This window comes from Triticum urartu, chromosome 1 (genome assembly GCF_003073215.2).
Source record: "Triticum urartu cultivar G1812 chromosome 1, Tu2.1, whole genome shotgun sequence".
NCBI classification, from domain to species: domain Eukaryota; kingdom Viridiplantae; phylum Streptophyta; class Magnoliopsida; order Poales; family Poaceae; genus Triticum; species Triticum urartu.
Window position 1 is genome coordinate 271,304,358 of NC_053022.1, and position 27,725 is coordinate 271,332,082.

Sequence of the window (27,725 nt, forward strand, 5' to 3'; positions counted from 1 at the left end):
ACTTCTTATTACATTTTATTCAAACGAGTGTTTAAGTATAGAAGGGGCGGAAAAGCTCCGCGTTCCAAGCCCGTGGCTCGTCTTTCTGATGCTCAACACTGTAAAGATGGTATGCTCCATTGTGGAGAACTTTGGTGATAATGAAGGGGCCTTCCCAAGCCGGGGCGAGCTTGTGTGGTTTCTGTTGATCCACTCGAAGAACCAGGTCTCCCTCTTGAAAGGTTCGGCTCCTCACATTCCTGGCGTGGAATCGACGCAAGTCTTGCTGATAAATGGTCAACCGGATCAAGGCCATCTCTCTTTCCTCCTCTAAGAGATCGACTGAATCCTGCCGGGCCTGATCTGCTTCTTCTTCGGAGAAGAGCTTGACTCGGGGTGCATTGTGAGCAGGTCCCTTGGCAGAACAGCTTCGGCTCCATAGACCAAGAAGACAGGAGTTCGTCCAGTCGACCGATTGGGAGTTGTCCTCAAACCCCACAGAACTGACGGAAGTTCATCGACCCAAGTGCCTGCTGTGTGTTTGAGATCATGCATCAGTCGGGTTTCAATCCTTTGAGAATTAGGCCATTGGCTCTTTCTGCTTGTCCGTTCGACTACGGGCGAGCGACTGAAGCATAGTCGACCCGTGTGCCTTGAGAAGCGCAGAAAGCTCTAAACTCATCAGAATCGAAGTTCGACCCATTGTCCGTGATGATGCTGTGTGGAACTCCATATCTGAATGTCAATTCTCTGATAAAACCGACATCGGTGCCGGCTTCAAGGTTCTTGGTAGGTTTAGCTTCGATCCATTTGGTAAACTTGTCGACTGCTACGAGCACATGAGTGAATCCGCTCCTACCAGTTCTCAGTGGTCCAACCATATCCAATCCCCAAACAGCAAAGGGCCAGACGAGGGGAATGGTCTTCAGGGCTGACGCTGGCTTGTGAGACATGTCAGAGTAAAACTGGCAGCCTTCACATCTGTCGACTATATCTTTCGCCATTTCATTTGCTTGTGGCCAATAGAATCCGGCTCGGTATGCTTTAGCCACGATGGCCCGAGAGGATGCATGGTGACCACAGGTCCCCGAGTGGATGTCGTTGAGGATCATTCGACCTTCTTCTGGCGTTATGCATTTCTGACCGACTCCAGTCACGCTTTCCCTGAAAAGTTGTCCTCTTATCACAGTAAAGGCCTTGGATCGACGGACGATCTGTCGAGCCTCTTCCTCGTCCTCTGGGAGTTCTTTACTAAGGATGTACGCAATGTACGACACTGTCCAGTCGGGAGTAATGGCCAGAACCTCCATGATCAGGTCAACCATGGCTGGGACCTCGACTTCTGTCGGATCTGTGGCGCTCCTAGGCTGCGGGGGCTCTTCAGTAAAAGGGTTTTCCTGAACTGTCGGTGTGTGAATATGCTCCAAAAACACATTGCTGGGAATGGCTTCTCTCTTGGAACCTATCTTTGGCAAGTCATTGGCGGCTTGATTTTTCAGTCGGGGTATGTGATGGAGCTCCAACCCCTCAAACTTTTTTTCCAGCTTCCTCACCACGTTGTAGTAACCAGTCATGGCTGGGCTTCTGACGTCCCACTCCTTCATCACTTGATTGACTACCAAATCTGAGTCGACGTAGACCATGAGGCGACGGACGCCGAGTGAGATGGCCATACGCAACCCATACAGGAGTGCTTCATATTCGGCTTCATTATTGGAGGAATCAAAGTGAATCTGGAGGATATATCTGAGCTTGTCTCCTCGGGGGGATACCAGAACCACCCCAGCACCGAAACCATTCAGAATTTTGGATCCATCAAAGAACATGGTCCAGTGCTCCGAGTGAACTTGAGTCGGCAGTTGTTGTTCAATCCACTCGGCGAGGAAATCTGCTATTGCTTGGGACTTAATAGCTTTCTTTGCCTCAAACTTGATATCTAAGGGAAGGAGTTCAATCGCCCATTTTGCCACTCAACCAGTTGCATCTCTATTGTGCAGAATCTCTGACAATGGAGCGTCGCTGACGACTATAACATAGTGATAAGAGAAATAGTGTGCAACCTTCTTCGTGGTCATGTAAATCGCATAAACGAGCTTCTGATAGTGCGGATATCTCTGCTTTGACAGAGTCAGAACTTCAGAAATATAATAAACTGGGCGCTGAACTTTATAGGCTTTTCCCTCTTCTTCCCGCTCGACCGTAAGTACTCTATTGACGACTTGTCCAGTGGCTGCTATATAAAGCAGTAAAGGCTCTTTGCTGATTGGGGCAGCAAGCACTGGCTGGGTGGAAAGCAGGGCTTTTAGCTCTGCAAATGCTGCATCAGCTTCAGGAGTCCACTCGAACTTATCTGATTTCTTCATCAGTCGGTAAAGAGGCAATGCTTTTTCACCGAGGCGAGAAATGAATCGACTTAGGGCGGCCAAACAACCAGTAAGCTTCTGGACATCGTGCACACGCACAGGGCATTTCATCCGGAGTATGGCACCCACTTTCTCTGGGTTAGCATCGATCCCTCGTTCGGAAACGAGAAAACCGAGTAATTTTCCGCCTGGAACTCCAAACGTGCACTTTGATGGATTAAGCTTGATATCATACCTTCTGAGGTTGGCAAAGGTTTCAGCAAGGTCAGCCAGTAGGTCGGAACCTTTACGTGACTTGACCACAATGTCATCCTGTTGGGGAACATAGTAATTTAAAAAAAAATTCCTACACACACGCAAGATCATGGTGATGCATAGCAATGAGAGGGGAGAGTGTTGTCTACGTACCCTCGTAGACCGTTCGCGGAAGCGTTGTATCAACGCGGTTGATGTAGTCGTACGTCTTCATGATCCGACCGATCCAAGTACCGAAAGCACGACACCTCCGAGTTCTGCACACGTTCGGCTCGGTGAAGTCCTCGCCTTCTCGATCCAGCAAGAGGGGCGAAGTAGTAGATGAGTTCCGGCAGCACGACGGCGTGGTGACGGTGTTGATGAAGAACAATCTCCACAGGGCTTCGCCTAAGCACTACGAAAACTATGACGGAGGATAAACTAGAGGGGACGGGGTTGCCGGCACACGGCTTGGTGTTTCTTGATGTGTCTTTGGTGCTAGCCCTACCCCTCTATTTATATGTTGAGCCCTGGGGTCGAAACTTGGAGTAAAAGCCTCCTCAAAGTCGGTTTCACCCGAAAGGCAAGAGTCCTTCTCGGACTCCAGGTCTAGACGCCAGGGTTCCCGGCGTCTACCCCCTAGACATCAGGGTTCCTGGCGTCTAGCCTCTAGTCTCCGCAAAACTTCCTTTTGCACTTTCCAAAAGCCTCGTGGGCTTTCCCCTTTGGCCCAGATAAAGTGTTCTCGTGCCCAAACATTTCAGGAAACATCCGGAACCCCTTCCGGTGAATGCCGGAACCCTTCCGAAGATCAAACACTACTATCCCATATATCAAACTTTATCTTCGGACCATTCCGGAGTTCCTCGTCATGTCCGTGATCTCATCCCGGACTCCGAACAACATTCGGTCATCAACATACATAACTCATATAGTACTATATTGTCAACGAACGTTAAGCGTGCGGACCCTAAGGGTTAGAGAACTATGTAGACATGACCGAGACACCTCTCTAGTCAATAACCAATAGCAGGACCTGGATGCCGATATTGGCTCCTACATATTCTACGAAGATCTTTATCGGTCAGACTGCATAACAACATACGTTGTTCCCTTTGTCATCGGTATGTTACTTGCCCGAGATTCGATCGTCGGTATCTCAATACCTAGTTCAATCTCATTACCGGCAAGTCTCTTTACTCGTTCCGTAATACATCATCCCGCAACTAACTCATTAGTTGCAATGCTTGCAAGGCTTATAGTGATGTGCATTACCGAGTGGGCCCAGAGATACCTCTCTGACAATCGGAGTGACAAATCCTAATCTCGAAATACGCCAACCCAACAAGTACCTTTGGAGACACCTGTAGAGCACCTTTATAATCACCCAGTTACGTTGTGACGTTTGGTGGCACACAAAGTGTTCCTCCGGTAAACGGGGGTTGCATAATCTCATAGTCATAGGAACATGTATAAGTCATGAAGAAAGCAATAGCAACAAACTAAACGATCAAGTGCTAAGCTAACGGAATGGGTCAAGTCAATCACATCATTCTCCTAATGATGTGATCCCGTTAATCAAATGACAACTCTTTATCTATGGTTAGGAAACATAACCATCTTTGATCAACGAGCTAGTCAAGTAGAGGCATACTAGTGACACTCTGTTTGTCTATGTATTCACACATGTATTATGTTTCCGGTTAATACAATTCTAGCATGAATAATAAACATTTATCATGAAATAAGGAAATAAATAATAACTTTATTATTGCCTCTAGGGCATATTTCCTTCAGTCTCCCACTTGCACTAGAGCCAATAATCTAGTTCACATCGCCATGTGATTTAACATCAATAGTTCACATCACCATGTGATTAACACCCATAGTTCACATCGTCATGTGACCAACACCCAAAGGGTTTACTAGAGTCATTAATCTAGTTCACATCGCTATGTGATTAACACCCAAAGAGTACTAAGGTGTGATCATGTTTTACTTGTGAGAGAATTTTAGTCAACGGGTCTGCCACATTCAGATCCGTATGAATTTTGCAAATTTCTATGTAAACAATAGTCTGCACAGAGCTACTCTAGCTAATTGCTCCCACTTTCAATATGTATCCAGATTGAGACTTAGAGTCATCTGGATTAGTGTCAAAACTTGCATCGTCGTAACTCTTTACGACGAACCTTTTGTCACCTCCATAATTGAGAAACATATCCTTACTCCAGTAAGGATAATTTTGACCAATGTCCAGTGATCTACCCCTAGATCACTATTGCACTCCCTTGCCAAACTCAGGGCAGGGTATACAATAGGTCTGGTACACATCATGGCATACTTTATAGAACCTATGGCTGAGGCATAGGGAATGACTTTCATTCTCTTTCTATCTTCTGTCTTGGTCGGGTTTTGAGTCTTACTCAACTTCACACCTTTGTAACACAGGCAAGAACTCCTTCCTTGACTGCTCCATTTTGAACTACTTCAAAATCTTGTCAAGGTACGTAATCATTGAAAAACTTATCAAGCGTCTTGATCTATCTCTGTAGATCTTGATGCTCAATATGCAAGCAGCTTCACTGAGGTCTTTCTTCAAAAAACTCCTTTCAAACATTACTTTATGCTTTGCAGAATAAATCTACATTATCTCCGATCAACAATATGTCATACACTTATCAGAAATGCTGCAGTGCTCCCACTCACTTTCTTGTAAATACAGGCTTCCCCGCAAGTCTGTATAAAACTATATGCCAGGATCAACTTATCAAAGCGTATATTCCAACTCCGAGATGCTTGCACCAGTCCATGGATGGATCGCTGGAGCTTGCATATTTTGTTAGCACCTTTAGGATTGACAAAACCTTCTGGTTGCATCAGATACAACTCTTCTTTAATAAATCCATCAAGGAATACAGTTGTGTTTATCCATTTGCCAGATTTCATAAAATGCGGCAATTGCTAACATGATTAGGACAGACTTAAGCATGGATACGAGTGAGAAACTCTCATCGTAGTCAACACCTTGAACTTGTCGAAAACCTTTTTGCGACAATTCTAGCTTTGTAGATGGTAACACTACTATCAGCGTCAGTCTTCCTCTTGAAGATCCATTTAAGCTCAATGGCTCGCTGATCATTGGGCAAGTCAATCAAAGTCCATACTTTGCTCTCATACATGGATCTCATCTCAGATTTCATGGCCTCAAGCCATTTCGCGGAATCTGGGCTCATCATCGCTTCCTCATAGTTCGTAGGTTCGTCATGGTCAAGTAACATGACCTCCAGAACAGGATTACCGTACCACTCTGGTGCGGATCTCACTCTGGTTTACCTACGAGGTTTCAGTAGTAACTTGATCTGAAGTTACATGATCTTCATCATTAGCTTCCTCACTAATTGGTGTAGTAGTCACAGGAACAGATTTCTGTGATGAACTACTTTCCAATAAGGGAGCAGGTACAGTTACCTCATCAAGTTCTACTTTCCTCCCACTCACTTCTTTCGAGAGAAACTCCTTCTCTAGAAAGACTCCGAATTTAGCAACAGTCTTGCCTTCGGATCTGTGATAGAAGGTGTACCCAACAGTCTCCTTTGGGTATCCTATGAAGACACATTTCTCCGATTTGGTTTTGAGCTTATCAGGATGAAATTTTTTCATATAAGCATCGCAGCCCCAAACTTTAAGAAACGACAGCTTAGGTTTCTTGCCAAACCATAGTCCATACGGTGTTGTCTCAACGGATTTAGATGGTGCCCTATTTAATGTGAATGCAGCTGTCTCTAATGCATAACCCCAAAACGATAGTGGTAGATCGGTAAGAGACATCATAGATCGCACCATATCTAATAAAGTACGGTTATGACGTTCGGACACACCATTACACTGTGGTGTTCCAGGTGGCATGAGTAGTGAAACTATTTCACATTGTTTTAACTGAAGGCCAAACTCGTAACTCAAATATTTTACTTCTGCGATCATATCGTAGAAACTTCTATTTTTGTTACGATGATTCTCCACTTCAATCTAAAATTCTTTGAACTTTTCAAATGTGTCAGACTTGTGTTTCATCAACTAGATATACTCATATCTGCTCAAATCATCTGTGAAGATCAAAAAATAATGATACCTGCCGTGAGCCTCAATATTCATCGGACCACATACATCAGTATGTATGATTTCCAACAAATCTTTTGCTCGCTCCATTGTTCCGGAGAACGGAGTCTTAGTCATCTTGCCCATGAGGCATGGTTCGCAAGCATCAATTGATTCATAATCAAGTGATTCCAAAAGTCCATCAGCATGGAGTTTCTTCATGCGCTTTACACCAATATGACCTAAACGGCAGTGCCACAAACAAGTTGCACTATCATTATTAACTTCGCATCTTTTGGCTTCAATCTTATGACTATGTGTATCATTACGATCGAGATCCAACAAACCATTTTCGTTGGTGTGTATGACCATAGAAGGTTTTATTCATGTAAACAGAACAACAATTGTTCTCTAACTTAAATGAATAACCGTATTGCAATAAACATGATCAAATCATATTCATGTTCAACGCAAAAACCAAATAACACTTATTTAGGTTCAACACTAATCCTGAAAGTATAGGGAGTGTGTGATGATTATCATATCAATTTTGGAACCACTTCCAACACACATCAATAATCTGTATATCAAATATACTTTTGTTCACTTTGTCATCCTCCTTATCCGCCAAATACTTGGGGCAGTTCCGCTTCCAGTGACCAGTCCCTTTGCAGTAGAAGCACTTAGTCTCAGGCTTAGGACCAAACTTGGGCTTCTTCACTTGAGCAGCAACTTGCTTGCCGTTCTTCTTGAAGTTCCCTTTCTTTCCCTTTGCCCTTTTCTTGAAACTAGTGGTCTTGTTAATCATCAACACTTGATGTTCTTTCTTGATTTCTACCTTCATTGATTTCAGCATTACGAAGAGCTTGGGAATCGTTTCCGTTATCCCTTGCATATTATAGTTCATCACGAAGTTCTAATAACTTGGTGATGGTGACTAGAGAATTCTGTCAATCACTATTTTATCTGGAAGATTAACTCCCACTTGATTCAAGCGATTGTAGTACCCAGACAATCTGAGCACATGCTCACTGCTTGAGCTATTCTCCTCCATCTTTTAGCTATAGAACTTGTTGGAGACTTCATATCTCTCAACTCGGGTATTTGCTTGAAATATTAACTTCAACTCCTGGAACATCTCATATGGCCCATGATGTTCAAAACGTCTTTGAAGTCCCGATTCTAAGCCGTTTAAGCATGGTGCACTAAACTATCAAGTAGTCATCATATTGAGCTAGCCAAACGTTCATAACATCTGCATCTGCTCCTGCAATAGGTTTGTCACCTAGCGGTGCATCAAGGACATAATTCTTCTGTGCAGTAATGAGGAAAATCCTCAGATCATGGATCCAATCCGTATCATTGCCACTAACATTTTCAACTTAGTTTTCTCTAGGAACATATAAAAATTAAACGGGGAGCAACATCGCGAGCTATTGATCTACAACATAGATATGCTAATACTACCAGGACTAAGTTCATGATAAATTAAAGTTCAATTAATCATATTACTTAAGAACTCCCACTTAGATAGACATCCCTCTAATCATCTAAGTGATCACATGATCCAAATCAACTAAACCAAAACCGATCATCATGTGAAATGGAGTAGCTTTCAATGGTGAACATCATTATGTTGATCATATCTATTATATGATTCACGCTCGACCTTTCGGTCTCAGTGTTTCGAGGCCATATCTGCATATGCTAGGCTCGTCAAGTTTAACCTGAGTATTCTGCGTGTGCAAAACTGGCTTGCACCCGTTGTAGATGGACGTAGAGCTTATCACACCCGATCATCACGTGGTGTCTGGGCACGACGAACTTTGGCAACGGTGCATACTCAGGGAGAACACTTTTATCTTGAAATTTGGTGAGAGATCATCTTATAATGCTACCGTCAAACAAAGCAAGATAAGATGCATAAAAGATAAACATCACATGCAATCAATATAAGTGATATGATATGGCCATCATCTTCTTATGCTTGTGATCTCCATCTCCGAAGCACCGTCATGATCACCATCGTCACCGAAGCGACACCTTGATCTCCATCGTAGCATCATTGTCGTCTCGCCAATCTTATGCTTCTACGACTATCGCTACCGCTTAGTGATAGAGTAAAGCATTACAGGGCGATTGCATTGCATACAATAAAGCGACAACCATATGGCTCCTGCCAGTTGCCGATAACTCGGTTACAAAACATGATCATCTCATACAATAAAATTTAGCATCATGTCTTGACCATATCACATCACAACATGCCCTGCAAAAACAAGTTAGACATCCTCTACTTTGTTGTTGCAAGTTTTATGTGGCTGCTACTGGGCTTAGCAAGAACCGTTCTTACCTACGCATAAAAACCACAACGATAGTTTGTCAAGTTGGTGCTGTTTTAATCTTCGCAAGGACCGGGCGTAGACACACTTGGTTCAACTAAAGTTGGAGAAACTGACACCCGCCAGCCACCTGTATGCAAAGCACGTCGGTAGAACCAGTCTCGCGTAAGCGTACGCGTAATGTCGGTCCGGGCCGCTTCATCCAACAATACCGCCGAACCAAAGTATGACATGCTGGTAAGCAGTATGACTTATATCGCCCACAACTCACTTGTGCTCTACTCGTGCATATAACATCAACGCATAAAACCTGGCTCGGATGCCACTGTAGGGAACGTAGTAATTTCAAAAAAATTCCTACGCACACGTAAGATCATGGTGATGCATAGCAATGAGAGGGGAGAGTGTTGTCTACGTACCCTCGTAGACCATTCGCGGAAGCGTTGTATCAACGCGGTTGATGTAGTCGTACGTCTTCACGATCCGACCGATCCAAGTACCGAAAGCACGGCACCTCCGAGTTCTGCACACGTTTGGCTCGGTGACGTCCTCGCCTTCTCGATCCAGCAAGAGGGGCGAAGTAGTAGATGAGTTTCGGCAGCACGACGGCGTGGTGATGGTGTTGATGAAGAACAATCTCCGCAGGGCTTCGCCTAAGCACTACGAAAACTATGATGGAGGATAAACTAGAGGGCACGGGGTTGCCGGCACACGGCTTGGTGTTTCTTGATGTGTCTCTGGTGCTAGACCTACCCCTCTATTTATATGTTGAGCCCTGGGGTCGAAACTTGGAGTAAAAGCCTCCTCAAAGTCGGTTTCACCCGAAAGGCAAGAGTCCTTCTCGGACTCCAGGGCTAGACGCCAGGGTTCCCGGCGTCTACCCCCTAGACGCCAGGGTTCCTGGCGTCTAGCCTCTAGTCTCCGCAAAACTTCCTTTTGCACTTTCCAAAAGCCTCGTGGGCTTTCCCCTTTGGCCCAGATAAAGTGTTCTCGTGCCCAAACATTTCGGGAAACATCCGGAACCCCTTCCGGTGAATTCCGGAACCCTTCCGGAGATCAAACACTACTATCCCATATATCAAACTTTATCTTCGGAGAATTCCAGAGTTCCTCGTCATGTCCGTGATCTCATCCCGGACTCCGAACAACATTTGGTCATCAACATATATAACTCATATAGTACTATATCGTCAATGAACGTTAAGCGTGCGAACCCTACGGGTTCGAGAACTATGTAGACATGACCGAGACACCTCTCTGGTCAATAACCAATAGCGGGACCTGGATGCCCATATTGGCTCCTACATATTCTACGAAGATCTTTATCGGTCAAACCGCATAACAGCATACGTTGTTCCCTTTGTCATCGGTATGTTACTTGCCAGAGATTCGATCGTCGGTATCTCAATACCTAGTTCAATCTCATTACCGGCAAGTTTCTTTACCCGTTCCATAATACATCATCCCGCAACTAACTCATTAGTTGCAATGCTTGCAAGGCTTATAGTGATGTGCATTACCGAGTGGGCCCAGAGATACCTCTCTGACAATCGGAGTGACAAATCCTAATCTCGAAATATGCCACCCCAACAAGTACCTTTGGAGACACCTGTAGAGCACCTTTATAATCACCCAGTTACGTTGTGACGTTTGGTGGCACACAAAGTGTTCCTCCGGTAAACGGGAGTTGCATAATCTCATAGTCATAGGAACATGTATAAGTCATGAAGAAAGCAATAGCAACAAACTAAACGATCAAGTGCTAAGCTAACGGAATGGGTCAAGTCAATCACATCATTCTCCTAATGATGTGATCCCGTTAATCAAATGACAACTCTTTGTCTATGGTTAGGAAACATAACCATCTTTGATCAACGAGCTAGTCAAGTAGAGGCATACTAGTGACACTCTGTTTGTCTATGTATTCACACATGTATTATGTTTCCGGTTAATACAATTCTAGCATGAATAATAAACATTTATCATGAAATAAGGAAATAAATAATAACTTTATTATTGCCTCTAGGGCATATTTCCTTCACATCCATGTATGCTTCCACATTCCGACTGATCTGAGTGAGCATGCACTTCTGAATCATCCGCATGAATGTGGCTCCAGCGTTCTTCAAGCCGAACATCATAGTGACATAACAGAAGCATCCAAATGGGGTGATGAAAGCTTTTTTTATCTCGTCGGGTCCGTACGGACGGATCTGGTGGTACCCAGAGTAGGTGTCCAAAAAGGACAAACGCTCGCGCCCCGCAGTCGAGTCGACTATTTGGTCGATGTGAGGGAGAGGAAAGTGATCTTTCGGGCAGGCCCGATTGATATGTTTGAAGTCGATGCACATGTGAAGTGAGTCGTCCTTCTTTGGGACCATGACAACATTGGCTAACCACTCAGAGTGTTAAATCTCGCGGATAAACTCAGCTACCAAAAGCCGAGCCACCTCTTCACCGATTGCCTTCCTCTTCTGTACGGCGGACCATCGAAGATGTTCTTTCACTGGTTTCACTTTTGGGTCGACTCACAAACGATGCTCAGCCAGTCCCCTGGGAACACCTGGCATGCTCGAAGGTTTCCATGCAAAGATGTCCTAGTTCTCACGGAGGAACTGGGTGAGCGCTTCTTCCTATTTGGAGTCGAGTGTTGTTGAAATGTGAGTCGAAGCAGCATTGGGATCCGTCAGGTGGATGTGAATCGACTTTGTTTCGCCAGACAACTGGAATGCTGAATCCGTGGCAGGCTTCTTGGCTCGCAACAAATCACTCAGATCTGCACTTTTTTGATATTCTTGCAATTCTACTACGGCCATCTGTGCATCGGCGATCTTTGAACCCTTCTTGAAGCACTCTTCCGCCTTCTTCCGACTACCGGTGATAGTGATCACCCTTTGGGACTAGGCATCTTCAATTTGAGGTACACATAACATGGTCGAGCCATAAAACATGCATAAGCTGGCCTGCCCAGAATAGCATGATAGGCACTCTGGAAATCCACAACTTCAAACGTCAACTTTTCTTTGCGGTAATTCTTGGAATCCCCGAAATCCACGTCAAGAGCAATCTGGCCGAGTGATGCAGCATTCTTGCCAGGAATGACTCCATGGAAACTCATATTACTTTCACTGAGTCTGGACATCGGAATGCCCATGCCTTTCAACGTCTCTGCATATACAGTATATTCAGGCCACTGCCACCATCCATGAGTACCTTAGTCAGTCGGGTGCCTTCAACTATTGGGTCGACCACCAATGCTTGCCTCCCAGGGGTGGCTATGTGTTCTGGGTGATCGGACTGGTCGAATGTAATGGCAGTCTGGGACAACTTCAAATAACTGGGTGTCACCGGAGCGACCATGTGCACTTCTCTGTTGATGACTTTCAATCAACTCTTACTCTCAACGTCAGCGAAAATCATCAGAGTGGAATTCACGTGGGGATAACCATCATCATCCTCTTCCTCTTCCTCAACCTTGTCTGCTTCTTTCTCCTTTTCCTTGGGCTGTTTCTCTCAGAATTGCTGGATTAGGAGTCGACACTGTCGAGTGGTATGCTTCAGGTAAATGAAATTACGCTCTTCATCTTTTTTGGTGTGAATGTGGCATGGTAAATCCAGCACATCATTTCCATCTTGATCTTTTACTTTCTTGGGGTTCCACGGCCCTTTGGGCTTCCCCTTGAACTTTCCTGGAGTCACAGCTAAGGCTTCACCAGGAGCGGCTGGCTCGGCTTTGCGCTTCTGCTTCCGACTGGAGTTTCCTCCTCCAGTTTCGTGGGCGACTGTTTTGTGCTTGCCACTCCGGAGTCGGTCTTCTTCTTCACCGTTGGCGTACTTGGTGGCAATTTCCATCATCCGAGTCAGAGTCATATCTCCTGTACGACCGAATTTCATATTCAACTCCCGATACTTAACGCCTCCTTTAAAGGCACAAATTGCCTGATGATCAGACACATTCTCCACCGTGTGATACAATGTGATCCATCTCTGGATATAATCCCTAAAAGACTCATTCGGTTTCTGCATGCAACACTGTAATTCGGTCAGCCCTGCCGGCCGTTTGCAAGTACCTTCGAATGTTCTGACAAATACTCGGGAAAGATCTACCCAAGTATAAATACTGCTTGGTGCTAACTGATTCAGCCATGCTCTAGCCGAGCCCTCCAACATCAGAGGAAGGTGTTTCATGGCCACTTCATCATTGCCGCCACCAATCTGGACAGCCACTTGGTAGTCTTCAAGGCAAGTATCAGGCTTGGAGTCACCAGTGAACTTACTGACTCCAGTCGCCAACCTGAAGTTGAGGGGAATCACTGCAGCCCTGATGCCTCTACTGAAGCACTCCCGACCTGAGACATGCACCCTGCTGCTGGTTGGTATATCTCTATCACGACCCTCTCGGTGAGCTTTGTTTCTGTCGACCAAGCCCTGAACGAGAATAGATCTCGCATCAAAGCCCGGCTCTCTGGGGTCGACTGGAATCCCTCACCCCATACTGTGAGGGCGTCTGTCATCATGTTGCCGAGGCACGTATGACCCACTCCTTGGGGGAGGTGTGGGCACTCGACGACGATCATCACGATCGACTCAGTGATCATACTGCTCACGGTTTCTGTACTGATCTCGTCGGTCTTCACGTCCCTCGCGCCTCGGGGGCGATCTTGGGCTGTGAGCCGACTGGACTGTGTCTGCAACCATGGACCTGCTATGGATCCTATTCCGCGACTGAGATACTGCTGTATTCTGCTCTCCTGCCACACGGAGCAAAGCTCGGATCTGCACCAGACCTCGACCAGCTTCTGATTGGGAAGGTTGGATTGACTCCGCTATCCAGGCTGTAGCTACGAGATTCTGGATCGGAGTTCGGTATACCCGAGTCGGAGGCGGAAAGAGTTGACGTCGACTGGATTCAGGAGCGCGCTATCGAGCACGCTCGTCGAGTGCGCGCTGGAGGTTCTCCAGTCGAGTGCGCTCAGCCTAGTTGGCCACGTGCGCCTCCTCCAAGGCCTGGGCCTCAGGGGTTTCTCCAACGATAGGAGTGTGAAGTGCATCCATGTTCCGGCGGCGAAGTTCTTCTCTCCGCTGCGAGGAGAGGGGTTCGGGGCGGTACTCTTCATGAATACGCGATGGATCGCCGCCCCCATCACCTCCGTCCTCACGGGTGAAGCCAGGAGGACTGCGCGGTCCATAGACCATCAAAACTTCTGCCGTTGGGTCGCTGCTATCGCACTCGGATGCAGTCTCTACGGAGCCAGTCGACAGATCGAACAGGCCATAGAGGGTTTCGTCGGGCTGGATTGCCGTGACTTGAGGGGTGGCCGACTGGCGAGCCACTGCATGCTTCACCCACTGCTTAAGCCTCGATCGACCGGAACGTTTGCTCCGGCGGGCCGCAGGGAGGGGGGAAGCCATAGGAGCCGATCAATACTGGGTCGACGGCTGCCGCAGGAGGACGCCATGGACGCACGCGCGAAAGTGCGTTGCCCCGCGGACGGGGAGTCCGTCGACGTCGAGTGGAGCCTCCTAAAGCCAAGCGGAGTCGTCGGCGACAAACACGAGCGCCGAGATGGATCTCGCGGCCCTCAGCCAAACCTCCGCCTGAAACCATGATGAAGGGGATCGAAAAAATTGTAACTTCTCCAAAAAGTTGCTAAGACACATGCCCCACGGTGGGCGCCAACTGTCGTGGTTCTAGATCTGACAGTAGAATAGGGGGGTAGGTATGTAGAGGCTAGATCCTAGCTATGGAGGAGTTGTACACGCGAGTTTTACGAGTTTAGGCCCTTCTCGGAGGAAGTAACAGCCCTACGTCTCGGAGCCCGGAGTCGGTCGACTGGATATATGCGTGTGAATTATAGAGGGTGCGAACCCTTGTCCCAGAGGAGGGGGGTGGCTTATATAGAGTGCACCAGGACCCCAGCTCTCCTCCGTTACAAGGGTTCAATGTTCATAAAGGAGGAGCGTTAGTGGTAACGTCCGAAGTAAAGTGCTATAAATGATTATTAAAGCTATGACTTAAATCCCGACCGTTTATAGGATCGAAAGTATGTCTAGTGGGGGGTGATTAGACTACTTGACCAAATAAAAATCTATCCTTTTCCCAATTTTAGTCCTTGGCAGATTTTAGCTATCTTAGCACAAGTCAAGCAATCTTAACACAATTCAAGCAAGCATGAAAGGAGTCTACAAGCAGCGGAAAGTAAAGCATGCATCTTGCAAGAATGTAAAGGGAAGGGTTTGGAGGATTCAAATGCAACAGGAGACACGGATGTTTTTGTCGTGGTTCCGATAGGTGGTGCTATCGTACATCCACGTTGATGGAGACTTCAACCCACGGAGGGTAACGGTTGCGCGAGTCCACGGAGGGCTCCACCCACGAAGGGTCCACGAAGAAGCAACCTTGTCTATCCCATCATGGCCATCGCCCATGAAGGACTTGCCTCACTAGCTGTAGATCTTCACGAAGTAGGCGATCTCCTTGCCCTTACAAACTCCTTGGTTCAACTCCACAATCTTTGTCGGAGGCTCCCAAGTGACACCTAGCCAATCTAGGAGACACCACTCTCCAAGAAGTAACAAATGGTGTGTTGATGATGAACTCCTTGCTCTTGTGCTTCAAATGATAGTCTCCCCAACACTCAACTCTCTCTCACAGGATATGGATTTGGTGGAAAGAAGATTTGAGTGGAAAGCAACTTGGGGAAGGCTAGAGATCAAGATTCATATGGTAGGTGTCATGGAATTGTCACGGAAGATGTCCTTAGTATCAGGATTTAGTCGCGAGCCCAACGCATCTATGTGGTAGCTTGAGAGGGGTTGAGCGGGACGAGACACGCGATGTTTTACCCTGGTTCGGCCCCTCACGGTGGAGGTAAAAGCCTACATCCTGCTTCATTGATATTGATGATGATGATCACGGTTACAAGAGTGCTCTATCTCGAGAGCTATTGTCTAAACCTAACTTGTCCAACTTGTGGAACTTGTCAATCTTGTCCCCTTTTGGGGAGCCCTGCCCCTCCTTATATATGTTGAAGGGGCGGTTTACATGACTAGTCCTATTAGGACTAGGATTAGTCTATTACAAGTGGAGTCCTAGTCTTGCCTCCTTTGTAAGGGAATATTCCTTGTGCTTTTCTCATAAACTGGCCCACCATTAAACGTGAACCGGCCTTCTGGGTCTTGGGCCTTGTCATCTGTCTGTCCCACACGCCGGATCACCAGTGAGTCATAATGACCAGGTGGGTTGCTTGTAAACCTCCAGGTCAAGGCGGGTCGCCGGTAACTCGCCAAGTGTCAGCGGGGTCTTCAGATAAACCGCCAAGTCCGGCCGGGTTAGCTTCCGGCCGGTTTACACCGCGGGGTATATCCCCGACATTAGCCCCCAAGTTTAGCTTGGATTTATTCATGGTAAACTTATGCTTCAAAATAAACACAAGAACAAACTTGACATGTTATGCTTCGGGTTAAGATTTTTTGTAAACCGGTACCTGATCATCCTTAAGTCCTTGTTATTTCCTCCTTTTGGGAAATCCGGGTCAACAGACCAGCTTCATAATGAATTCGCCGACATTGGCTTGTCATCGAGAAATATTGTGAAGAATAACTCCTTTGACTCAGCTCCGCCGGTTTAAGAAATATGGGTATGAAAATACTTATGTGATATTCAACCGGTTTGAAGATGTAAAACTTGCCGGTTTAATATTACCAAAATGGCCGGTTTATAAATATTGATGGCGCCGGGTCATAATTGTTGTCGACACCAGGTCATGTAATTGATCTTCCTGATTTGCTCAAAACTGATAAAATGAAGATGTTCCTCCTTTATGTGCATAATACATGTAGCCCCCAAGTCTTAAGAGGAGAACATAGTGATAACTTAAGACTTGCTCCAATAAGTGTTTCAACCTTGAAGAAATCTGATTAATTTATCTGAATCATATAAACTGAATACTCCATATATGTAGCCCCCAAGTGCCGGGTTGTCATGCTTGCAGCAACCTGGGACTTGTAATTTCCTGATTCTCATAAAAAACTTCAACCAGTGTAGCCCCCAAGGGCCGGGTCATTATGTAAATAATGAGCAGGGACTTTGAAAATATGATCATGTAGACTTTAACATCCACGTGTAGCCTCCAAGGGCCGGCTCAGTAAGATAATATTGAGATGGGACTTTATATATACTTCATTGAGAATAACATTATATTATGTAACTCCCATCATGGGGCTTGAACTCATATTCACAAGGTTGAGAGCTTTGTGCTTTACCAACTGAGCAATGGATCCTTCAATAATAGATGAAAACGTGTGTACCTTGAATTGTTGACAGGAGCAATTGGTAGCCCCCAAGTGTCATGGTGCATGCTTGCAGCGACATGAGACTTGCATGTAATCTCGATTTGAATAATGTAGCCCCCAAGTGTCGGGTTGTAAGCCTGCAGCGACTCGGGACTATTCCTTCCATTGTAGAATAAATCATATCTATTGATAATATGATAGCCATTGCGCTAAAGCGACTTTGAAAACCTTATTCATAATACTAGTTATTGATAACCATAATAAAAATCCAGCCATGTTGGCTATTTGAATAATATACCCAATGATTTATAAGGCCATAATTCCAATGGCGCAATCCAAATATATACTGGCAACTTATAGTCCAAAGCCAGGCCGGTTCAATAAACACCGGTGATTTGTAATTATGCTTTATTCAACCTGTTTCTGCATACAACAAGTGTAAAGTATCCTGGCAGTTTACCGCCGGACGGGTCATAACGCCCAACATATAACCCGGGTTTATAACCAAGGCTTCATTTAAGAATAATCAAATATGAAATATATCATAGCTGTGACATTGAATCACATTGTTGGTTTTACCAACTTTTTGTAGCAAAGGTGATAACCCCAATCTTGAGTACTGATAACTCCTTCCATACTGTGCCGGTTTATGATAAAACCGTGCCGGGTTGTGATAAACACCGTGTTACTCCATAAGAGGATGTTAACAACAAGGATCAAACCATGTAAATAGTCTCCGGATTGACGTGAACTGTGTTCCGTCAATTGATTGGTTGAAAACTTTGTCGGTTTAAAAAAACGCAATAAAAAAGAAAAAAGTATCTTGCAAAGAAAAGTGCGAAGCAAAAGCAATGACAAAACCGTTTGCAAAAAAGGTTTATTTGAGCTGATCAAATGGCGTTACCATGGCCAAACACGACCAAGCTCCCGTTAGGTGTAACTATGGTTCTAGTCAGCCAGGTCCCCAAATGAAACAGTGGCATTTATGCCGACCAAGTGGCATGGCAATGGTTCGGGTTCGACCAAGCCCCCAAGTGATTCTGTGGCCTTAGGCCGATCAAGAGGCATGACTAGTTCAGACATGACCAAGTCCCCAAGTGATCTGGTGGCTCTCGCCTATCAAGAGGTATGGTATTGGTTCGGACACGACCAAACCCCCAAGTGATATAACATGATGCTTTTAAAAAGCTAACTCAAGGGGTAAACCAGAGGCCGCTTTAGAACAACTCCGTGTAACCACACATGATGTAAAAGAATAGAGACCCCGCTCTATGAAGCAGAAGCCCCCATGTGATCAATAATATGTCAGGCCACTAAGGCGGGATACCCATGTTTGAACCGCGCATCATGGTAGCAGGTCCTCTTTGGCAATTTTTAACTTTTTGCAAGAGATAAATTCTTCTTGAACCGGGATCTTGAACCGGATATTGAGAGCTTCAAAGCTTTGTGGGAGATATCTTTCCCTTGAACCAGATTTTAAACCGGAATCTTCATTTTTAGTTGGAAATTTTGTGATGGCCTTTAAACTCGAACTTGCGAGAAGTTAATTCCTTTTTGAACCGGACATTGTTAAACCAGACTTGAGCGCTTCAGAGCTTTGTGGGAGAACAGATTTCCCTTGAGCCGGATTGTAAACCGGATATTTGAGAGCTTCAGTGAGACTGACTTCCCTTGAGCCGGATTTTAAACCGGAATCCTTTTTGATGACCCAGATCTTCTTCATTGAGCCGGGATTTTGTAACTGTCATATACTTTCTAAGCCGGAAATTTTCTGATGGCCTTTAAATTTTCATCAATATAACAGTAGTCTCCGGGACCGGGTTATCTATCTCTCCATCGTCCTGGGTTTCTTAAACCGGCTGAAACTGGCAAGATTTGCTGAGTCATGTCATCGTAGCCCCCGAGTCTCAAAGGTGCCTCGAGGAGTTGGCCTGAGACTCTCCATATTTGACCGTGATATAAACCGGCATAATTTGTATATCATTGATGTTGATAGCACGATGTGAATCCACAGAAGGTTGAGGTGACTGTGGCGGGTTATAAATGATCCCGTATGAGCCGTGTCAGCAACTCGGCCAATGGTTCCTTCCAACTGGCTCCTTCAAGTTTAACCAAACTGTAGTGGCGGCGACTTGTGTGCATGTCCATTGAACCATCCAGTGCAGACGACGGTTGATGATAATTTGCCTCCAAGTTGACGACTTGCTCATACTCAAGAAACAGCTCATGCAAACAGGTGCGGCCTGGTGTGTTGACATAGACCAGACCGCACGGTCGGCAGCGATTTGTGCACGTCCATTGACAATGAGCAGACATGATCCCAACAAGCTGATGTGGACCGGACCGCAAGGGCAATAGCTGGTGTGCGTCCATTCATTATGTGATATGTCTCGGATTATCCCCAGGCGGAATATTATCAATCCGTGGTGTAAACCACATTTGTAATGAATAATAGTCCTGTGTATAAAAATATACAAATCAAAGTAATTTGTCCTTTGATGGAAATAATATGTTTTAATAAAACAAATTTTAGATGGACATCACCTGATTTGCTCGGCCGTCCGATGTTCCATAAATAATGTTTGTAGAAACGGAAACACCCACGGCAGAAGGGTGAGACAAGCCCGGGTTAACGCACGACAAGAGGCCGGGTCAGCGGTGGAACCCTGACCAGGGCTGGTTCGGAAGGCGCCGGTGCGTGGGAGGAGATGGAGTCAGCCCGCCGGGCGCGCGTACTCTGAGGACGGCGGGAGAGGCTCGGCGACTCGGGAGCGGGCCACTCGGAGGCGGCGGTGGTTCTGCCGGCTTACAGCGCGGTGGCTGAGAGGATCCCCCAAGTTTGAGGCGACCAAGTTGAAGGAGTGGGCCACGGCGGATCGATCGAAGACGGGTCCTCGACCACAGAGGCAACAATCGTGAGTTTCCAATCCAGGGCGACTCGGACGGCGGTGACTTGGGTGATGGTGGTAAGCGCAGAGGCGGTTTCGGGGAGGCAGCATGATGCGGGGACGACTCATATCCTTCATCGTTCCCGTACTTCGACGGGTTGCAGCGACGGCTTGGCTTTGGGTAAAAATTTGCTGTAGCTCGGCGATGGCGCCGGATTATCTGTGCGGCAACTCGATGGCGATTCAAGTCAGAGGCCGACGAGGCGGTTTGTAGCAGGGGCTTGACCACGACGGGGACAGAGCACGGCCAGGGGAGACGCGGGCATTGTAGAACAAGGCAAACCCACTATGGCTCGGCGACTTGCGGCTGCGTGTGAAGGCGAGGGCGACTCGGTGACATCACTCGGTGGCGAAGATGCAAAGCAAAGCGGCAGCAGGAGGTAGCCAGTTCGGAGGTGGAAAGCCGTGGCATAAACGGGTCGACTGTGGCCGCCCTATCTGCAGCAGCAGACTCGAGCGGTTTGAGGTCTCCGCAGCAGCGGACTGGATCATTGACGACTTAACACGAGGTAGCCCCGAAGCGTACTGATGGAGGTGGGTCGAACAGTGAGCCGGCGGCAACAGCTCTGAAGCGGGGCCGGGTTGTGGTGATTTGATTAATCCACATCCAAGTCCGCTAAATCACGGAGAATTGCCAAAACCATCTCATGGCAGAGCTGACTCGGAACCCATCTGAGGCCACGGGAACGACCCGGAGTCTTCCCGTAGATGTGACGATCTCGTCGAAAAACTTTATCAGTATATTTGCTTGGAGCAGGTGAACCAGCGGGCAGCTTGCCACGCGTGGAGCAAGCCGGAGGAGGTCAGAGCCGGCAAGGTACTCTAGGTCGCAGCGGCTTAAAGCACAGCCGATTCAAGGCGGGCCCGAAGAGCAATCCTTCTTAAGCGAGCAGGCACACACGAGGCATTAATTTAATCGGATGCGTCCTTCCGCTTTGGCAATTTGAAAACGACTGACTAAATCGTAAGACAGCGGTTGCGGATCGATCTTGACCCTAATTCTTCTTTGCCTTAAATCTCATGGATTTGTAAAATCTGGACCGGTGAACTGGAAGCTGATGGAAACCCTTCCGAGTTGAGTTTTCTTAATCCGAAAAGTTGTAACCTTCTTAATCCCTGGGAAAGATCCCTCCAAGAAACTCAACACCACCGTGCGCATGCCCCACGGTGGGCGCCAACTGTCATGGAATTGTCATGGCAGATGTCCTTAGTGTCAGGACTTAGTCGCGAGGCCAACGCATCTATGTGGTAGCTTGAGAGGGGTTGAGCGGGATGAGACACGCGATGTTTTACCCAGGTTCGGCCCCTCACGGTGGAGGTAAAAGCCTACATCCTGCTTCATTGATATTGATGATGATGATCACGGTTACAAGAGTACTCTATCTTGAGAGCTATTTTCTAAACCTAACTTGTCCAACTTGTGGAACTTGTCAATCTTGTCCCCTTTTGGGGAGCCCTGCCCCTCCTTATATATGTTGAAGGGGCGGTTTACATGACTAGTCCTATTAGGACTAGGATTACTCTATTACAAGTGGAGTCCTAGTCTTGCCTCCTTTGTAAGGGAATATTCCTTGTGCTTTTCACATAAACCGGCCCACCATTAAACGTGAACCGGCCTTCTGGGTCTTGGGCCTTGTCATCTGTCTGTCCCGCACGCCGGATCACCAGTGAGTCATAATGACCAGGTGGGTTGCTTGTAAACCGCCAGGTCAAGGCGGGTCGCCGGTAACTCGCCAAGTGTCAGCGGGGTCTTCAGATAAACCGCCAAGTCCGGCCGGGTTAACTTCCGGCCGGTTTACATCGCGGGGTATATCCCCGACAGTAGGAATGGAATATCTTGGCCTCAACACAAGTGTAGGTAGTTCTCTCTCAGAAAAAGTAAGTTGGAAGTGTAGGTTTGTTCTGATGGCTCTCTCCACGAATGAAGAGTGGGTGGAGGGGTATACATAGCCTCCACACAAAAACTATCCGTTACACACAATTTACCAATCTCGGTGGGACCGAAGTGAAAAACTTGGTCGGACCGATTTAGCAAACCTAGTGACCGTTAGGATTTTCGGTGGGACTGAGATGCAACTCGGTAGGACCGATATGGTTAGGGTTAGGGCATTACGTAGTCTCGGTGTGACCGATTACACAAACTCGGTGGTACCGATTTTGGTAATAAGCTAACCAGAGAGTTGGTCAGGTAAACTCGGTGGGACCGATCGATCATTTCGGTGGGACCGAAATGTTACGAAAGAGAAACAGAGAGTTTACATTGCAATCTCGGTGGGACCGATCGCTCATCTCGGTAGGACCAAAACGTTACGAAGGGAAACAGAGAGATTACAACCCCATCTCGGTGTGATCGAGATCCCTATCGGTGAGACCGATTTGCCTAGGGTTTGTGGCAGTGGCTATGACATTTGAAACTCGGTGGCGCCGGATAGAAAGAATCGGTAGGGCCGAGTTTGACTTTTGGTTTAGGTCATATGTGGATGTGGGAAGGTAGTTGAGGGTTTTGGAGGATATCACTAAGCACTATGAAGCAAGAACCTCATTAAACAACACCTCATCCCTCCTTGATAGTATTGGCTTTTCCTATAGACTCACTTGAGCTTGAGCCAATCTTTTTGTCCTTAATATTTTGAGGGGTCCACTTTCCTCATCCATGCCATGCCATTCATTGAGCTTTTCCTGAAATATTAATCTTGGAATAGCATTAGCTCAATGAGCTATATGTTGTTAGGAATTACCAAAACCACCTAGGGATAGTTGCACTTTCAATCTCCCCCTTTTTTGGTAATTGATGACAACATATAGATCAAAGCTTCGACAAATGATAATAAGAGTGAAAAACATTGTCGCTTTGAGAAGTATGTGAAAAGCAAGAGCTCCCCCTAAATTTGTGCATAGTTTATGATTTGCTTTGGAATGCAAATGCACAGAGAATTAGGCTCATGGGTTAATCTTCCATGTCACATACATCTTGGTGGAGCGCTCAAAATGATAATAATTAAATACATGCACTCATCACCAAGCAAAGTGAATGATCATATAGGGATAAAAAGATAATGTCATCCAACAAGCATTAATGTAGCATATGATCAAACACATGATCATCCAAGTATCACGCAGACAGAAAGTATCTCAAACAAGCAAAGCAAATAAAGTTCAACCACCAAAGCAAGAGAGAATAAAAAGCAACGCTCTCTCTCGAAGCCTATGATCTATACATTTTTCTCCCCCTTTGGCAACAAGTTACTAAAAAGTTCCTAGAAAATGCATAGCACTAAATCGTCTCTCAGGCTTGGTCTTCAAGTGGTGGTGTTTGGATAACTCCAAGAACGAAGGCTTCAGTCGAAGTAGATGGAGCTGATGGAGTAGGTGCTAGAGCTGGTGGCACTGAAGCTGTAGCTGGTGCAGATGACGTGGCTCTGGTGTCTGGAACAGGCACTGCAGCAGACCTCTAAGCACTCTGGCAAATGCATCAGTGGTTGTCTTGCCCTTCCTCTGCTGCATATCATCTTGAAGTTGCTCCACAACAGACTGGATCTCAGTTACCTTCACATCCAAGTCATAGAACTTTTGCTCCATGATTCATTCCAAGCTCTCCTGGTTTTGAGTCAGGGTGGCCAGTCCCTTCTCAATCCTCAGAGTGTATGCAATCAGGTAGCGAAGCTGATCTTGCTTGCTCTTCAGGAGATACTGAGATGCTTCTTCAGTAGTTGGCATCCTTGCAGCCTTTTCAGCTTTTGCCTTCTCCTTCTTGGCTTGTGCGTGCACAGAAGATGGTTCATCCTCATTCATAACCACAGTGTTGCCCTCGAAGTCTGGATAGATAGGCATGTGCTCCTTGTCCACCAGATATGTACCAGTGCCCATCTTGGAGTTGATCTGCTCCTAGATCTGTGGGGCATACCCACAACTCCTCTTCTGATCTGCAGCTGTCCTCTTGATAGTTTCAACTATTAGGCTCATGACTTTGAACTTCTGTGGGACATCAAAGATGTGAAGCAAGTTAATTGCATGGCCTATGATCATCTTGTGATCACCTGATTTTGGCAAGAGAGTGTGCCTGAGGATCCAGTTGATAGTAGGCAAGCCTGACCGAAGGTAATGTACAGATCCAAACTTATGTGTCTCAAGAGCAGCATCTGGGATCTCCTTGTAGATGTGTGCCATGATGTTGTGATCCTTCTTCTTGTTGGCATAGACATCCAAGTCATCTTCACTCTCTTTTGGGGCATTGATCAACTTCGCCCATTCAACAACCGTGGACTGGTACCTCATACCTTCAGACATCCAAACAATCCTTCCATCTGGGTAGAAATGAGCTGTGGAGTAGAACTGCATGATGAGCTCATCATTCCATTTTGTGAGCTTCTGAGCCACAAACTCATCGACTCCACAAGCCTTGAAACTGTCATGTACACCTGGATAGTGATCCTCATTCTCCTTGATGTAGTCCCAGTCGACCCATCTCATGTCACACACTATGGGCTTCTTGTCAAGCAACGTTGTCTCATAGAAGTCCTGTTGTTCCTTTGTATGGAACCTGTAGTCCACAACAGTCCTCCTCCTGGTGGCATATGGATCTGACTCTCTCCATAGCCTCAGACCTGAGTCCTTCCTAATCTTCATGTTCTCAGCAACTGGATGAGCGTCATTGTGATCTGGGATTTTTGGCTTCAGCTTCCTCAAGACATGTGACTCATCATCTTCTTCTTCCATTTCAGCTTTAGGCACTGGGGCCTTGTTCTTTTCCTCAGCAGGGATGTTCCTAGTGCTCCTCTTCGGTTTTGGCTTTGGAGCTGGAGCAGCAGCCTTTGGAGCAGTCTTAGGCTTAGATGGAACAGCCCCTGCCCTGATGGCATCACCCATAAGCTTCTGAGCTTTGGGTGCTGGTGCAGCATCTTCTTCCACTTCCTCTTCAGAATCTCTCATGATTGAGGATCTCCCAAGCACTCTAGTAGTGGTCTTTTTGACCCTCTCCTTCCTCTTCTTCCCTTCTGCAGCAGCCTCTTTGGGTTCAGATTCCAAAGGGACATGAGTAGATGCTCTAGCCTTAGACATTGGAATTCTCTTTGCAGGAACCTTTTGCTTCATGCCTGGCTTGGTGGTAGCAGCTGTGCCATATTCCTTCTTTAGGACTTTTCTCTTTGAGGTGGTTTCTTCTTCCTCAGCCACATAGTCCTCATCCTCTGACTCTGAAGTTCTTTTCTTGCTGGCCCTGGTGGCAGCTTTGGGTAAGTTGCTTGGGGTGCTCCTGCTACCATCATCTGAGCTGCTAGAGGGACTAGTGCCCTCATTCAGGTGAACCTGCTCCTCTGACCTGTTCTGGCTGTCACTCTGATCAGACATATTGCAAACACTGACAGCAGACCCTGTGAATAGATATAGATGAGATAGAGTGGATGAGCATCACAAAATGCAGAGGTTTTTGCAAAAGAATGAGTCAAAAACTTAGTTTTAGTTTTCCACAGAAAGCATTTCGGATCAACCGATTTGTAAACTCAGTGATACTGAAGGAGCTGTTGGAACCTAAACTAGTGAACTTGGTCAGACCGAGTCACAGTTCAGTGGCACTGACACTGCTAGGGTTTCACAAAGTCCTGAACTCGGTCACACCGATTTGCAATTCTCGATCAGACTGAAAATTACATGTGCAATGGCCTGAGCCGAATCGGTGGTACCGAGTTCCACAACTCGGTGGGTCCGAGATGGTTTCGGCGGAAACCTAACCCTAAATTCTCAATTCACGACTAAACTACAGAGTGTTTTGACTGGATAAGAATGATCTCAATCGTGGCAAGATACATGGCGAACACAATGTGCTAGGAATCAGATAGGGATAGCACAGTGATCGAGTTCATACCCTAGTTGGGCGATGAACTCACTACGGCGGCAACGGCAGGGTTGATTCCCGTTGACGGCGGCGGAGACCAGCGGCAGGAGGCGGCTGGCGACGAGGAAGACGATCCGGAGACCCTGGAGGCAGAGCGGGCTAAGCGCGGGTCGAGGAGGTTAGGAAAGTTTTCCAAAATTTGACCCGTGGGTATATATAGCCCGACCCTGTCGGTGTGACCGAGTGGAACAACTCGGTGGCACCGAGATGCATAACTGCAAGCAGTTACTGCAACTCGGTGTGACCGAAAAGTTAAAATCGGTTGCACCGAAATTGAAAACCTAGATCGACTTAGTGATCTCGGTATGACCGAAATGGGTGAATCGGTCAGACCGAAACACACAAAGAAGTTTTGGAAGTTTAAGTCTATGACGAATCGGGGACTCCGAGTGCTCCTCACACAGAGTGGTTCGAATCTGACTTGATCAAATTTTGTGATGCAACATGAATAGAGTTTGAGACGAGAAAAGCATAGATAGCTAGAGAAGGTTCTTAGGCATTATTGTCCATCCACTTGGCCACAAGAAAAGGAAACCAATCAATCAAAACAACAAGTGGATATCCTCGAATGAGTAAATTATGCAACCAACATGCTCACACAATAAAATGGCAAATGAAATATGTGGCAAATCATGCACAAACAGTTCTAGCATCTATCAAGCAATTGGCGATGACTAGGTCATCTATATATGAGTATATTGACTTAGGAGTCAAATGAGAACATTTGATCATAGGTCATACTTATCGTTTAAGCATAAGTGGGGTTACCACTTTTACATAAAGCGTTGTTGTGTTCACACCATTAGAGTTGCTTTAACTCAATTGTTAGAGTAAAGCCCCCCCTAGATGTGAGATCCCCCCTAAGAGGGATGAACTAACCTTGGGTTTTGTCGATGATGACTTCATGTAGGTGTTGAAGATGTGGATGCTCTATGTTGATGTAAATCATTTGGAGCTATCCTTAGGAGTGAGTTGCACTTTCAATACCTACACGGGTTAGTCCCACAAGGAACAAACAAGGGTATCCATAGACATAGAGTGATGCACACACAAGATGATGTCTATGAAAGCTTTAGGTTACCTTGTCCCTTGTCTTACCAACAAGAGGGTTTGTGACTCCTTGAACTAGTGCAAGATGTGGAAGTTGATTGCACTTGTTCTTGCCAAAATGATAAGAGTGAAGTATATTGGCGGAGTCACCCTCAAGAACTCTCTAGTTCTTCTTCTTCGGGATCCACACCATCTTGATGGGAATCCTCGGAGTTGTAGTTGTACTTGATGAAGTGGAACTTGATGTAGTCTTGGGAACCCACTTGACCAAGGCCTTAGGAGCTTCTTCAAATGCATCAATTTCCTCTTGAAGCTTGTCCTTCCTTTTTGCTTGTGGTCTTGTGGTGGAAGATCATCTTGAGCTTGTGTCCCTTTGGATGAAGTAGGATCATACTTCTCTCATTGAGGAAGAAACTTCGTCTTGGGGTATTGATCTTCTTCCCACTCAACTCCATTGGCATTGAACTTTCGTTCAAAACCAATACCTTGATTCTTCTGGTGCCTTCCTTGCTTGCGTACAATTTCT